Here is a 14337-nt window from a genome sequence, read left to right as displayed (position 1 = left end):
TCCTGCCAATATCTTGATTTCAGATTTGGGCTCTAGAACTGCGAGAGAATAAATTGCTGTTGTTTTAAGCCACCAAGTTGTGGTGATTTCTTAGAGAAAAAAGTACAGGAAGTGAATACAACTGGTCAAAATTATATTTCAGTGTTGCTTTAACCTGCATTTTCCTCACCAGACACATGGTTATTTAATGAATAATAAGGTTGGATGAAGCTAGGACAGAACGCAGAAAGGTAAAAAAACCAGTTTGGGGGCTTCCCTGGTGGCGCAGTGGTTGACAGTCCGCCTACGCATGCAGGGGACACGGGTTTGTGCCCCGGTCCAGGAGGATCCCACATGCCGCGGAGCAGCTGGGCCCGTGAGCCATGGCCGCTGAGCCTGTGTGTCGGGAGCCTGTGCTCCGCAATGGGAGAGGCCACAACAGTAAGAGGCCCGCGTACCGCAAAAAAAAAAAACAAATACAGAACAGTTTGGAGGCTGCTGCAATATTTTACAAGAGAAAAATACCCTGGCTTGAGATAAGATAGTGGAGTGAGAATGAAGAGCACAGATTGGAGAGGTAGTTAAAGTTTTAAAAAGACAAGACTTAGCGATTGTATAAGATTGTGGAGAGGGAGGAGATGAGGATAATGGACAACCAGGTAGGTGACTGAGATAGAAAATGCTGGAGGGGAAGAAGCAGGTTTGGAGGAAAAGTAAAGAATTCAGTTAGGAAGACTTAAGGTGCCTGTGAGACATGCGGGTGAAAATGTCTCCTGGGCTGTTGGCTACACAGGCCTAGAGCTTAGGACAGAGATCGTGGCTAGAGCCATGCATTTATAAGCCATCAGCATTTTGAAGCTATTGACATGTGTGAGTCTTTTCTATATAGAGTATTCAGGGTACAAAACAAACAAGACCTGGGACCAAACCCTGAGGAACAGCGTAAGTGGGTGGTCAGAGAAAGAGTCTTTCAAATGTGATTGAGAAGAAGCTGAGAGAGTAACAGGGAAGAATCAGAGGATGTTTTTTAAGGACAGAATGATCAATGTCATTGAGCCGACAGATTCCGGATTTTAGTACCTCCCAAACCTGCCTCAGCTTTCAGACTGAGGCCAAGCTCTTCCTGGACAGCCCACAGCAAACGATGGAGCTTAACAAGAACATTGAGTAAGTAAGGACACTTCTGTCCAGCCCAGGGCTCCTTTAAGGAGCAATTTTTGCCCCAGGACTTCTTGTTGGATTGACCAAGAATTTTTCAGATTTGCATCACCATCTGAAGGCCTTCTATGCTCAAATCCTGCTTCCTCCCCTTTCATATTTCACAGGTGCTATTCCCAAAGAAACCTCTTGCACTGTTCACTTTGTCCACTTCTGACACAGTGATCTTGCAGAAGTTTCCATGGAATTAGAGGAAGTTGAGGAATAAATGCCCAGTAAAGTTTGAGACTCAGTGGTGAAGAGGAAGAGCGAGGGAAGAAACGAGTGGGACTCGAGTCATTGGGGACTTCACTTTAATAATAGACAGGCATGGGGACTTCCCTGGTGGTCCAGTGGTTAGAACTCTGAGCTTCCACTGCAGGGGGCCCAGGTTTGATCCCTGGTTGGGGAACTAAGAGCCTGCATGCTGTGTGGTGTGACCAAAAAAAAAAGAAGAAAGAAAAAAGAATTGACAGTCATGAAATATTTCGATCTGGTAACTTGAGTGAGTGGAAGGGGTGATATCCCAAGATCCCTGAGAAAATTGAAAGGATGGAATCCTGAGCTTGATAGCCAGAGGGATTCAGCTGAGACAAAAGGAGAAATCACTCTCACACTGTGAGAGGAGGGAAGGAAGAAAGGACTGCATGTAAGTTTGCAGATATAGTAGCAAGTGAGACCATGTGCTGAGAGGGAAGGAAGAGGTGATAGAGTGTGTTCAAGGACAGTAGAGATGGTTTGATGTTAACTGTAGTGAAGGATGGTTAATGGTGAAACACTGGAAGCATTCCAGTTTAAGCCAGGATAAAATAGAGATATTCAGTATTACCACTTGTATCAGTAAAGTTCCCAGCCAAAGACAGATGACACAATCAAGTCGGGGTACCGAGAGGAGAGGGGATATTGATGAAGTTTTGGCAGCATATAAGGGAAATTGGAAGATCTAGTGCAACACCCCAGGATGAGTAACCCAGGACACTGTTACCACTCCCAGGACCGAAGCAGGAAAAAGAGGAAAGTTACTGGAACTCAGTAACTTAGAAACTTAGAAAGCTGAGTGGAGAGGCTGGCTTTTAGGAACAGGGACTTTTGATAGGATGAGAGATACCTCCATTCATAGGGACCCACAAGTGGGGAGCTGGGAGAATAAATACTTAGACTTCACAATCCCTAATCCGTCCCTTTTCTTTGTTGGCCAAACCCAACCAAAAGCCAGAGAGCAAAGGAACAGAGTAGGGTGGGGAAGAATGAATTTGGAGGATTATAATATGCCTTACCACATGTAAAAATGTACCATAAAGCTACCAAAAAAGAAAAACAGTGCATTATTGGGTCAGAAATAGGTTATAGAAAAAGCTGGTGAGTCTAAAAATAGGACCAAGTTAATATATGGCATTCATTATATGGTAAAGGTGTATTCAAACTAGTGGCACAAAAGATGAATTATTCATCAAATAATATTTTTGAACAGGTGGCTAGTGATTTAGAAAAGATAAGTTAAACCCCTACTTTTAGATACCTGTAAACTTTAAGATAAATCAATGATTTAAATGTAAAAGAACTTGAAGGGAATCTAAGTGTATATATTTATATTTTGTTGTTTGGAAATTATCACAGGAACTGGAAACTACATTATAACTTAAAACATCTTTAGGACAAAGAATACCATAAACGAGCTAAAAGATTCATTAAAAAACTAGGAAATATCCGGGGCTTCCCCGGTGGCGCAGTGGTTGAGAGCCCGCCTGCCGATGCAGGGAACACGGGTTCGTGCCCCGGTCTGGGAAGATCCCACATGCCGCGGAGCGGCTAGGCCCGTGAGCCATGGCCGCTGAGCCTGCGCGTCCGGAGCCTGTGCTCCGCAACGGGAGAGGCCACAGCAGTGAGAGGCCCGCGAACCGCAAAAAAATAAAAAAAAAAAAAATTTAGGAAAAATTCATAACACATGTCAAAAAATTAATAGCCATAATGTACAAATGAATAAATCTATAAAAAATTAACAACTCAATAGGAAAAAAATCTGTGATAGGTTTTAACAGGCCAATGATGTATGAAGAAACACATTGGTAAATAAATATAAAAATACTTCTGGGGCTTCCCTGGTGGCGCAGTGGTTGAAAGTCCGCCTGCCGATGCAGGGGACACGGGTTCGTGCCCCGGTCTGGGAAGATCCCACATGCCGTGGAGCGGCTGGGCCCGTGAGCCGTGGCCGCTGAGCCTGCGCATCCGGAGCCTGTGCTCCGCAACGGGAGAGGCCTGCGTACCGCAAAAAAAAAAAAAACAAAAAAACAAAACTTCTGGCTTTATTAATAATCAAAGACATGAACTAAAAGCAACTGTGAAAGGGACTTCCCTGGCGGTCCAGTGGTTAAGACTCCGCGCTTCCACTGCAGGTAGCGCAAGCTCTATCCCTGGTTGGGGAACTAGGATCCCTTATGCTGTGTGGCCAAAAAATTAAAAAAAAAAAAATTCTACTAAAAAATACCAAACACAACTGTGAAATATAATTTCCACATCTATAAAGTTGTGAAAGATTGAAATGACCCATTATTGTAGGAAGTGAAGGAAAACAGACCCTCTAATTTACTGTGGGTATATAAATCAATACAACTTTTCTACAAGGCAATTTGACACACTGTATCAAAATATAAAATGTATACAGCTTTTGACCCACCAATCTCAATTCTAGAATTTATTGTAAGGAGTAATTGCACAAATGCAAAATGTTGTATCTGTTAGGATGTCCATTTCTTGTTTTCTTTATTTTAGACCCCTCCCAATCCATTAATATGGGACTAGACAGAAAAATTAAGATACAATCCTATGGTGGAATACTCTGTGGCCATTAAAATTAATATATGTTTCTATATTAATTCATGTGAAAATATATGCACACGATCTCTCAGTGAAAAAGATAGCATGTATAGAATAATCCTATTGATTTAAAATTGATTACTAAGCATAGTAATCTGGAATCACAGTATCTGGAAAGATAGTCACAAAATTGTTAGCAGCAGTTATCATTTTTTGGGTATTTTGGGTACTTTTATTCTTATTTGGCTTTTTCTGTGCTGTATGAATTTTTAATTAAATTAATTTTATTTTATTTTTGAATTTTTAAAGTGAATATGTGTAATTTTACAAAATATATATATTTTGCAGATACTTGTAAGTATAGTAATTACTTAAAGTACAGCTTTTTTGAAACATATTATAAAGGAAGAAATGAAATAGTTTATGTGAAGGTTAGAAGCAATTGTTATATAGAGAATTACAGGATTTCAGCAAATCCTTGACAGTGCAGGTAAAACTGGAACTCATACATTTATGTCCCCGACATTAGTGATGATCTCCAATAGAGCTCAGTGGCTCTATAGTCTGTCTTCTAAATGCTGTCCTTTGAATATCAAGAGCCAATCTCATGAACTCAGATTATAGAGTTTTACCGTCACGCATAGTGTAAGGAGCATGCAGAACATGATGGATAGGAAAGACCTTTCAGACAGGAAGAGGAAAGAGAAAGTTTTACGTGATAAGAGAAAATGAGACAGATTAGCAGGGCTGCAACCTGAGAGAAGATAAGCATAATTGAATCCTGGAATAGGAATTTGATGAGCCATCATTCTTGGCCTTAGGCAAAGGAGGGTGTAGCAAGACGATAGTAAACCCAGATAGCTTGAGGGAGAATTTGAGAACATCCAGGCTTGTAATCAGCCTCATGGCTTTATCTATCATAGCTCTGGAATGATAAATTAACAAGGGCCCTGGGAGGATTCTAGAGCAATGGGCCTGAGGTACAGTATTATTCAAAGCCTATGACCTTCATATGCTACTTTTTTTTGTTGTTTGTTTGCACCATGTGGCATACAGGATCTTAGTTCCCCAACCAGGGATGGAACCCGCAAATGGAGTCTTAACCACTGGACCACCAGGGAAGACCTATATGCTACTAAATGGTAGAGAGCAGAGATGCTGCAAGGACTGTAAACATTCTACACCCAAATTCGAATGTGGGCATGTGTTGGGGGGAGTTTACCACACCCACAAGCAAACAATCCTTGGACCACAGCTGCGTGTCCTACAATTCAGCTCCATTCTGACACTATCTACCTGGAGACAGTGTCAGATTCCACAGGTTAAGGGTTCATTTCTACAAGACTGTCCCTCACACCAACTCTCTGCCCAGCTTAAGATGCCAGTCGCAAGTCCAGACTGTCATCTGTACTTCTGACTATAAATCAGAGGTTCCCATGCCCCCCCAACTTGTGTTCAATTAATTTGCTAGAGCAGCACATGAAACTCGGAGAAGCACTTTACTTACTAGATTACTGGTTTATTATAAAATGATGCAATTTAAGAATAACCAGATGGAAGAAATGCATGAGGAAAGTTATGGGGAAATGGCTCGGAGAGTCCATACCCTCTCTGAGCCCACTACGCTTCTCAAATCACCTGTTCACCAACTCAGAAGGTTTTTAAACCCTGTCCTTTGGGGCTTTAGTGGATGCTTCATTACACAGGCATGATTGATTCAATCATTAGTCATTGGTGATTGATTCAACTTCCAGCCTCTAGGGAAAGGCGGGGGTGGGGTGGGGGTGGGGGACTGAGAATTCCAACCCTCTACTCACAAAGTTGGTTCCCTGGCAACCAGCCCCACCCTTCAGTGCTTTCCCAAAGTCACCTCATTAACATAACAAGACACACCTGTATCTGCTCTCGTCAGAGGAAATGCCAAGGGTTTCAGGAGCTCTGTGCCAGAAACAGGACAAAGAACAAGTACGTATTTCTTATTATAAATCACAATATCACAGACTGAAAGATCAAAGTGGCTTGGGCTGGGAAAAGAAAGCTGTAGTTGGTGAAGAACTTACACCTGGAGGATTGTCCCCGCGATGGGCACAGTAGCCATCATCAGTAGTTACCATGCAGGACCAGACAGTCCTCAGCAGATGCCAGGGCTGACGACTGAGGACACACTACACTGGAGGTAGGAGAAGACCCAGAGCAGCCCGTCCAATGGAACTATAATGCAAGCTACACGTACAATTTACAGTTTTCGAGCAGCCACACTAAAAAAGTTAAAAATAGGTGAAATTAATTTGAATAGTTAACATTTATTTAACCCAATATAAGCCAAAATATTTTCATTTTAACTTGAAATCAATATAAAATATTAAAGAGATAGTTTATGTATATACTTTTGGGTGCTACACCTTGGAAAGCCAGTATGTATTTTACATTTACTGCCCAGCTCCATGTGGCCCATCCACATTTCCAGTGATCGGCAGCCACCCATGGCTAGTGACTATTGTGTTGGATGGCACAGATCAAGAGAATAGGAGGTAGACTAAAGGCCCTTCTTCCCGCCATCATTAATACATAGAAGCTTCCTTCTCTACTCAGCAACAATCTTGGCAAGGAAGAGCGGGGAGAGGAGACCCCTCTGGCTGTAAGAAATGTCTTTGATAGGAAGTTAAAATTATGGATTGATTAAGAGACTTTTAACTGGAGGTAACCGTTAATTTTTTTTTTTTTTTTATAAACAAGAGAATTTTATTTCTCACAGTTCTAGAGGATGAGAAGTCCAAGATTAAGGCCCTGTCTGGTGTGAGCCCACTGCCTGGTTCATAAATGGCCAACTCTTTGCTGTGTCCTCACATGGTGAAAGGAGCAGGGAGCTCTCTGGGGTCTCTTTTTTATTTATTTTTTTAATTGGGGTATAGCTGTTTTACAATGTTGTGTTAGTTTCTACTGTACAGTGAAGTATACAGCAGGCTCTTATTAGTTATCTATTTTATACATATGAGTATATATATGTCAATCCCAATCTCCCAATTCATCCCAACAGCCCCTCCCCCCACCCCCTGTTTCCCCCCTTGGTGTCCATACATTTGTTCTCTCCATCTGTGTCTCTATTTCTGCCCTGCAAACCAGTTCATCTGTACCATTTTTCTAGATTCCACATATATACGTTAATATATGATTTGTTTTTCTCTTTCTGACTTACTTCACTCTGTATGACCCTCTCGAGGTCCATCCACATCTCTACAAATGACCCAATTCCGTTCCTTTTTATGGCCGAGTAATATTCCATTGTCCTTTGACAGACATGGTAACAGAAACCTGCATGGATGAAGGCCAGATTGCAGCTGTGGGCCGTGAGTGCCTGCAGGCTTTGGAGTTTCTGCATTCGAACCAAGTTATTCACAGAGACATCAAGAGCAACAACATCCTGTTGGGAATGGATGGCTCTGTCAAGCTAACTGATTTTGGATTCTGTGCCCAGATCACCCCAGAGCAGAGCAAACGGAGAACCATGGTGGGAACACTGTACTGGATGGCACCAGAGGTTGTGACACGGAAGGCCTATGGGCCTAAGGTTGACATTGGTCCCTAGGCATCATGGCCATCGAAGTGGTTGAAGGGGAGCCCCCATACCTCAGTGAAAGTCCTCTGAGAGCCTTGCACCTCATCGCCACCAATGGGACCCCAGAGCTTCAGAACCCAGAGAAGCTGTCAGCTATCTTCCGAGACTTTCTGAACCGCTGTCTGGAAATGGATGTGGAGAAGAGAGGTTCAGCTAAAGAGGTGCTGCAGCATCAGTTCCTGAAGATTGCCAAGCCCCTCTCCAGCCTCACTCCACTGATTGCTGCAGTAAAGGAGGCAACCAAGAACAATCACTAAAACCACATTCACCCCAGACTCTTTGTGCCAAGGCTTCTGTGAAATAAATGCTCATTTTGAAAAAAAAAGATGTGGTATATGTACCACATCTTCTTTATCCATTCTTCTGTTGATGGACATTTAGGTTGCTTCCATTACCTGGCTGTTGTAAATAGTGCCGCAGTGAACATTGGAGTGCATGTGCCTTTTTGAATTATGGTTTTCTACCTTTATCTAGAGACTAAGTTTTTCTTCAATTATCAGTGGCAGTGGGGACTCAAAGACAAGATGAGATTATTTGAAATAAAGAAATGTATAATCTGCTGTACATCTAAGTAGTATTGGGTACATTTCAACCCATATTACAAAAGTTTGGAGAATTGTTTTTACTGTCTGGGAACCTAGACCTTATTAAGCATATTGAAAAAGTAAGTCACTATTCATCTCACTGGATTTAGGCATGGTTCTACAGCAAGTAAGGAAGTATTGCTTGAACCCTCCAGATGCTTGTAACCTAAAGCCAAGACTACATAACACTGGTCATTACAAGCAAGTCATGATCTTTGGGAATGGGGTTCCTTGCGGGACAGAAGTTTCATAACTAATATGATTTCAAACAGCACTAATGCAATGCTTTAGAAAAGCTCTTCTCTAAGCCTTTTTTACTACGGTGTTGTACCCACCAGGCTGGCTCTCTCTTCTCTGCCTTTACTTTCCATGTTCCCTGTCTCAAATACCTCTACCCTCCGCTCTGATACCTGATTCTATCCACACTTCATAAACCAATGTATGTTCTCTCCTTGCTATGAATCATGCTGGGACTTGTTCAATTTAAATAAAATTTATTGTGTGGTTCACATTAAGTGGCTTAGCTCTTAATTATATACTCTTGTATTATTTTCTAGTTGTTTTCTTTGTGAATTTCTCATCTCACCATTAAATTCTTGATCTACTATGGGAAGAAACTTACCTTTCTTTTATATATCTGATGCATTCAAAAAGTGCTGGGCTTGAGATTAATCCTCAAAATATACTTGTTGCTTGAATTGAATCAACTAAATAGTCTATGATGATTCAATTTGAAAATTAAAGTAGCCAAATATAGTCATACCCTCTTAGCATAGAGATGCATTTACAGAATGGGGAGTGCTAACTGCAAACAGATAATTATATGGAATTAATATTCTGGGCATTGCAGAGACAACTTTGATTCTATCTTCTTTGAATATCCCGAGTTGAGAAAAGCTCCTGACTTATATTCTTCCAGCCATTGTTCATAAAACTGTTGATCATTTCTTCTTAGCTGCAGTGAGAAAAAAAAATGATCACTATCCGTAAATGATTCTGCTCTTTGTCATTTATTTCTTCCACTAGTTCCTAAAATGTGCCCTTCCTCCTCAAGTATTTTAATATCCAAATGAGTACAGCTCTGGTAGGTATATTTCTCCTGATGAGTCAATGGGATCACTTCCAGTACTACAATGTGCACATCTTTTATCAATGACAATGGGCTGAAACTATTCACCAGAATATGAAATAAAGGCTCACTCCCAATTTTTGGCTTCACTTTTCTTTTGGCCACACCACAGAACTTGCAAGATCTTAATTCCCCAACCAGGGATTGAACCCGGGCCAAGGCAGTGAAAGCACCAAGTCCTAACCACTGGACCGCCAGGGAATTCCTGTCTTCACTTTTACCATGCTCAAGAAAAGAAAGAGTTTGTCATGCCCACGCAAATGGAGGCAAAGTAAGTAGGGCATATGATGGTGTATTACAACTGACTCATCAGGAGAAATATGCCTACCAAAGCAATATTCCATGTGTTTTACACACACACACACACACACACACACACACATGTTTTAATATGAAATACTTCAGAGACAACAGTGCTATAATACATCAGTGCTACTCAAAGCAGTGCTCAAGGAAGTATGCGTCTAATACTCTGGGGAGTCGTTTAAGTCCTTCTGGCACATTGTAAGATAATAAAGATATCTAAATAAGTTTATAGCCTCAGTTCTGATTTTGGATGACTTCACAAAACCTTGAGTTTATCATTTGTTTTTAATCATAGCCCTTTAACATTTGTCAGGCACATGGCTTTTTCTTGTTTCATCTCGAGAATTTTGATGTTGATATTCTGTCATTTAAAATCATCTTTATGCTGTTTATTTTTGTGTGTGTGCTGAAATAATAATTCTTTGACTAGAAAGGCTTGTACACTTTAGATGGGGAATTCAGTTCAAAGGGAACTGTGCTTGGTCAAAGAAATAGATACTTTAGTAATTGTGATATCTATAGATCCACAGAGTTAGAACTTCTCAGAGGCTTCAAGGAATTATTTCAAAGCTGAGTAATTCTTTTAAATGTGTTTAGTTTTTTTTAAAAAGGAATTTTGCCTTTTTAAAAAAATTTATTTATTTATTTATTTATTTATGGTTATGTTGGGTCTTCGTTTCTGTGCAAGGGCTTTCTCTAGTTGCGGCAAGTGGGGGCCACTCCTCATTGCGGTGCACGGGCCTCTCACTACCGCGGCCTCTGTTGTTGCGGAGCACAGGCTCCAGACGCGCAGGCTCAGTAATTGTGGCTCACGGGGCTAGCTGCTCCGCGGCATGTGGGATCTTCCCAGACCAGGGCTCGAACCCGTGTCCCCTGCATTGGCAGGCAGATTTTCAACCACTTCGCCACCAGGGAAGCCCTTAAATGTGTTTTTTAAAATATGTATTTCTTTATTTTGACTGCGCTGGGTCTTAGTTGTGGCATTCAGACTTCTTAGTTGCGGCATGCATGCAGGATCTAGTTCCCTGACCAGGGATCAAACCCGGGCCCCCTGCATTGGGAGCGTGGAGTCTTACTCACTGGGCCACTAGAGAAGTCCCTAAAAGCTGAATAATTTCCTTATGTGGGTTCAACAATGGGGAATAATATGGGCTAGTAGATTAGGCAGGTAGATGGCAATGTTTTGGAGTGAAGAACTATATACAAAATAATAGGGCTTCCCTGGTGGCATGTGAGCCATGGCCACTGAGCCTGCACGTCCGGAGCCTGTGCTCCGCAACGGGAGAGGCCACAACAGTGAGAGGCCCGCGTGCCGAAAAAAAAAAAAAAAAAAAATATATATATATATATATATAAAATGGAGTATGTTAAAACTGTTAACATAATAGTTAATTATGTTATGTTATGCAGCTATTCATTTCACAAATATCTCTTGAGGGTTTCCTATGTGCCAGCAGTTTCTTAAATGGTAGGTAAGCTGTGACGAACAAGACAGACGTTGTTCCTAGGGAATTACCTGGTGGTCCAGTGGTTAGGACTCTACTGCAGGGGGCAGGAGTTGGATCCCTGGTCAGGGAACTAAGATCCCCACATGCTACATGGCAAGGCCAAAAAAAGACAGACATTGTTCCTAAACTTGGGAGTTGAGAATTTAGCAGATACTTGATAATTGAATGGAGAAATAAAGTTCTTACTCCTGTCTTAGGTGACCGGCGGTTTGCTGGTACATGCAATGTTCCTTAGAGTGTGGCAAATAAAACATCAATTTAGTTTCCTTTTTCAAATTCCATGTAAATGGAAATGAAGGTTTGAGTCAGGTACATTACATCCTATAATATTACATCCCATAATATTTAGCTTCACAACAAAGGAAGCATAAAATCTCAAGTCCTTGGCTAGTTTAGGGGTTTAAAGTGCAGACTGATGGCTTGAAGGTTTGTTTAGATTCCTTTTCAGTCTAAATAATGTTTCATAAGAGACACTTCTTTTTTTAAGCTGTCAAAATTAGGCTTGGGGAAAGTGCATACTCCTTTTCATATCTCATCCTTCACACATTTCTAGAAACTTAGATAAACTTTTAAGTATTGAGAAAACATGAGATTTTTTTTTTAAGTCTTGATTCTTTGATACCCTCGGACAACTAAGATATTGACTAGGATCAAATATGAGGTTGAGGGAGCATGTTATGTCCATACAAAAAATAGATAACAAGTATCTCTTAAGAGTGTTGCTAGTTTTATAATCTTCTTTATAGTCCAGATAAACTGTGGATATGACCTTCATTTGAATCTGAAGCATGTTGCAAGTCAGCACAGAGAACAAATGTAAACGTTTAGAATTTTTTTAAAGAAAAATTGCCACGTTTGCAAAAGTTATTGCTTTGAAGTTTTTTGTTTTTAGATAATGCTCTATGTAGAATCAAATCTTTTTTTAAAAAAATTATTTATTTATTTTTGACTTCATTGGGTCTTCCTTGCTACACTCGGGCATTCTTTAGTTGCATCAAGTGGGGGCTACTTTTTGTCGCGGTGAGCAGGCTTCTAACTGCGGTGGCTTCTCTTGCTGTGGAGCACGGGCTCTAGGCACGTGGGCTTCAGTAGTTGTGGCACGTGGCTCAGTAGTTGTGGCTCACAGGGTCTAGAGCGCAGGCTCAGTAGTTGTTTCGCACGGGCTTAGTTGCTCCACGGCATGTGGCATCTTCCTGGACTGGGGCTCGAACACGTGTCCCCTGCATTGGCAGGTGGATTCTTAACCACTGCGCCACCAGAGAAGCCCCTAGAATCAAATCTTGAAAAAAATAAAGAAGGCAAATGGAAAGAACATCAGTAAGGGTATAAGGGTATAATAAAAAATAAATGAACATCAACTGTTTGTCCTTACCAAAGGCAACTAGATCTGAGTCTAATAAGCAATGTTCTCCAGCCAATGAAAATGAAATGGCATAAATCACGACCTAGGTGTGGAAAGAAAACACAAAAGAGAATAAGGAGACTTTACAAGAAAGATCTCACTCTTTAATATATTTTCCTTGTTTTTACTTTCTCCAAAGAGAACAAGCAAGGAGTTTCTTCAGCATCTTAGAGTATGGCTGGCATGGGAAGCAGCAATCCTCATGTAGGCAGAACACAAGGAGGCTGTGGGGTTTCCTCAAATAACCTAAAACAGAAGCCAACAGTGGTCATGTCCCTCCTCTCCCCTCTTTCTCTTCCCTCTTCCTCTATCCCTCTTCCCCAATTCTGTGGACAATAGAATTTTTAAAATTGAAATTTGATGGTATCCTTGACCTGTTTGAATTCCTTAATGGTTTGCGATTGCTCTTCAGATAAAATTTAAAATCCTACAAATTTCTGCATGATCTGGCACTCACCTCTCCAGCTTCATTTTCTACCTTTCTCTGCCTTCCCCACTGAGTTTCAAACTCAATGACCTGCTTGCTGTTTGTCAAATAAACCAACCTCTGTGATCCTTCAGAGTATCACTGTTTCCGTCTGTGTGGGAAAATCTTCATTACCACCTCCAGCCCTCCCCAGGCTACCACTGCCAGCTAGTTCCTCCTCAACCTTCAAGTCTCAGCTTTAGCGGCTCGCCAGCCTAGTTTAGACTACATATTATTATCATTATTATTTTAATTAATTTATTTATTTTTGGCTGCGTGGGGTCTTAGTTGCGGCACGCAGGATCTTTCATTGCGGGGCACAGGCTCTTCATTGTGGTGCACAGGCTTCTCTCTAGTTGTGGTGCACGGGCTCCAGAGCACGTGGGCTCTGTAGTTGTGGTGTGTGGGCTTACTTGCCCCACAGCATGTGGGATCTTAGTTCCAAGACCAGGGATCGAACTGTCGTCCCCTGCATTGCAAGACGGATTCTTAACCAATGGACCACAAGGGAAGTCCCTAGGCTACATATTATTACAGTATCCTATACTTTGCCTTTACACATACTACTTGTATAAGTGAAACTACTCAAACCAATAGTAATTTTAATAGAAACATGATGAATTATTTATTGTCTATCTTTTTTTTTTTTTTTTAATGTTTTGGCCACACAGTACAGCAAGTAAGATCTTAGTTCCCCAACCAGGGATTGAACCTGTGCCCCCTGCATTGGAAGCACAGAGTCTTAACCACTGGACCGCCAAGGAAATCCCTATTGTCTCTTTCTCACTAGATTTTAAGCTCCATGAGGGCAGGGATTGTGCCTCTCTTGTTTATTACTGAATTCTAAATACCTGCACTGTGCCTGACAGAGTTGGTGCTTAATCAATATCTCTGAAATGAATGAGGCTCTGTTGTAGTTATGAGAGGGCTCAGTGGGAAACCTTGTCATTGACTGTTCACCTTGAACCAGGTGAACATGGTTTTTGCTTCATCTAAAAGTTCAAATCTAAATCACCTAAGAACGTGAATAATGTAGATTTTACTGAATGCTTTCGGGGGAGCTGAAGAAGAGAATGACATCACACACCACACAGCAAAGTTTTACTGAACATTCCTATTAGACTTTTCTATTCTTCCCCTCAAAGTTCCTTTTTAGTGTGTTCTCTCCCCCTTTACCTTTCAAGAAACCTGTCCAGCTTTACAGACTCAGCCTTCACCACTCTGATTTCACCAAGCCAACAGAGATCTTTTGCTATTCCTTTTCTAATGTGGAACATTATAGCCTTCATCCTTCTATAAGCTTGTAAGAACTGACATAAATACCACAAACTTGGTG

General features: G+C 41.3%; 1 pseudogene; it reads left to right on the top strand.

Moving 5' to 3' along the window:
• The first annotated feature begins 204 nt into the window (after positions 1 to 204).
• On the top strand, positions 205 to 7863 carry LOC137220977 (serine/threonine-protein kinase PAK 1 pseudogene; annotated as a pseudogene).
• The last annotated feature ends 6474 nt before the right edge of the window (positions 7864 to 14337 follow it).

This window comes from Pseudorca crassidens, chromosome 3 (assembly GCF_039906515.1).
Source record: "Pseudorca crassidens isolate mPseCra1 chromosome 3, mPseCra1.hap1, whole genome shotgun sequence".
Classification (NCBI taxonomy): Eukaryota; Metazoa; Chordata; class Mammalia; order Artiodactyla; family Delphinidae; genus Pseudorca; species Pseudorca crassidens.
The sequence above is the reverse complement of the archived record's forward strand: the minus strand, read 5'-3'. Positions and strand labels throughout refer to the sequence as shown.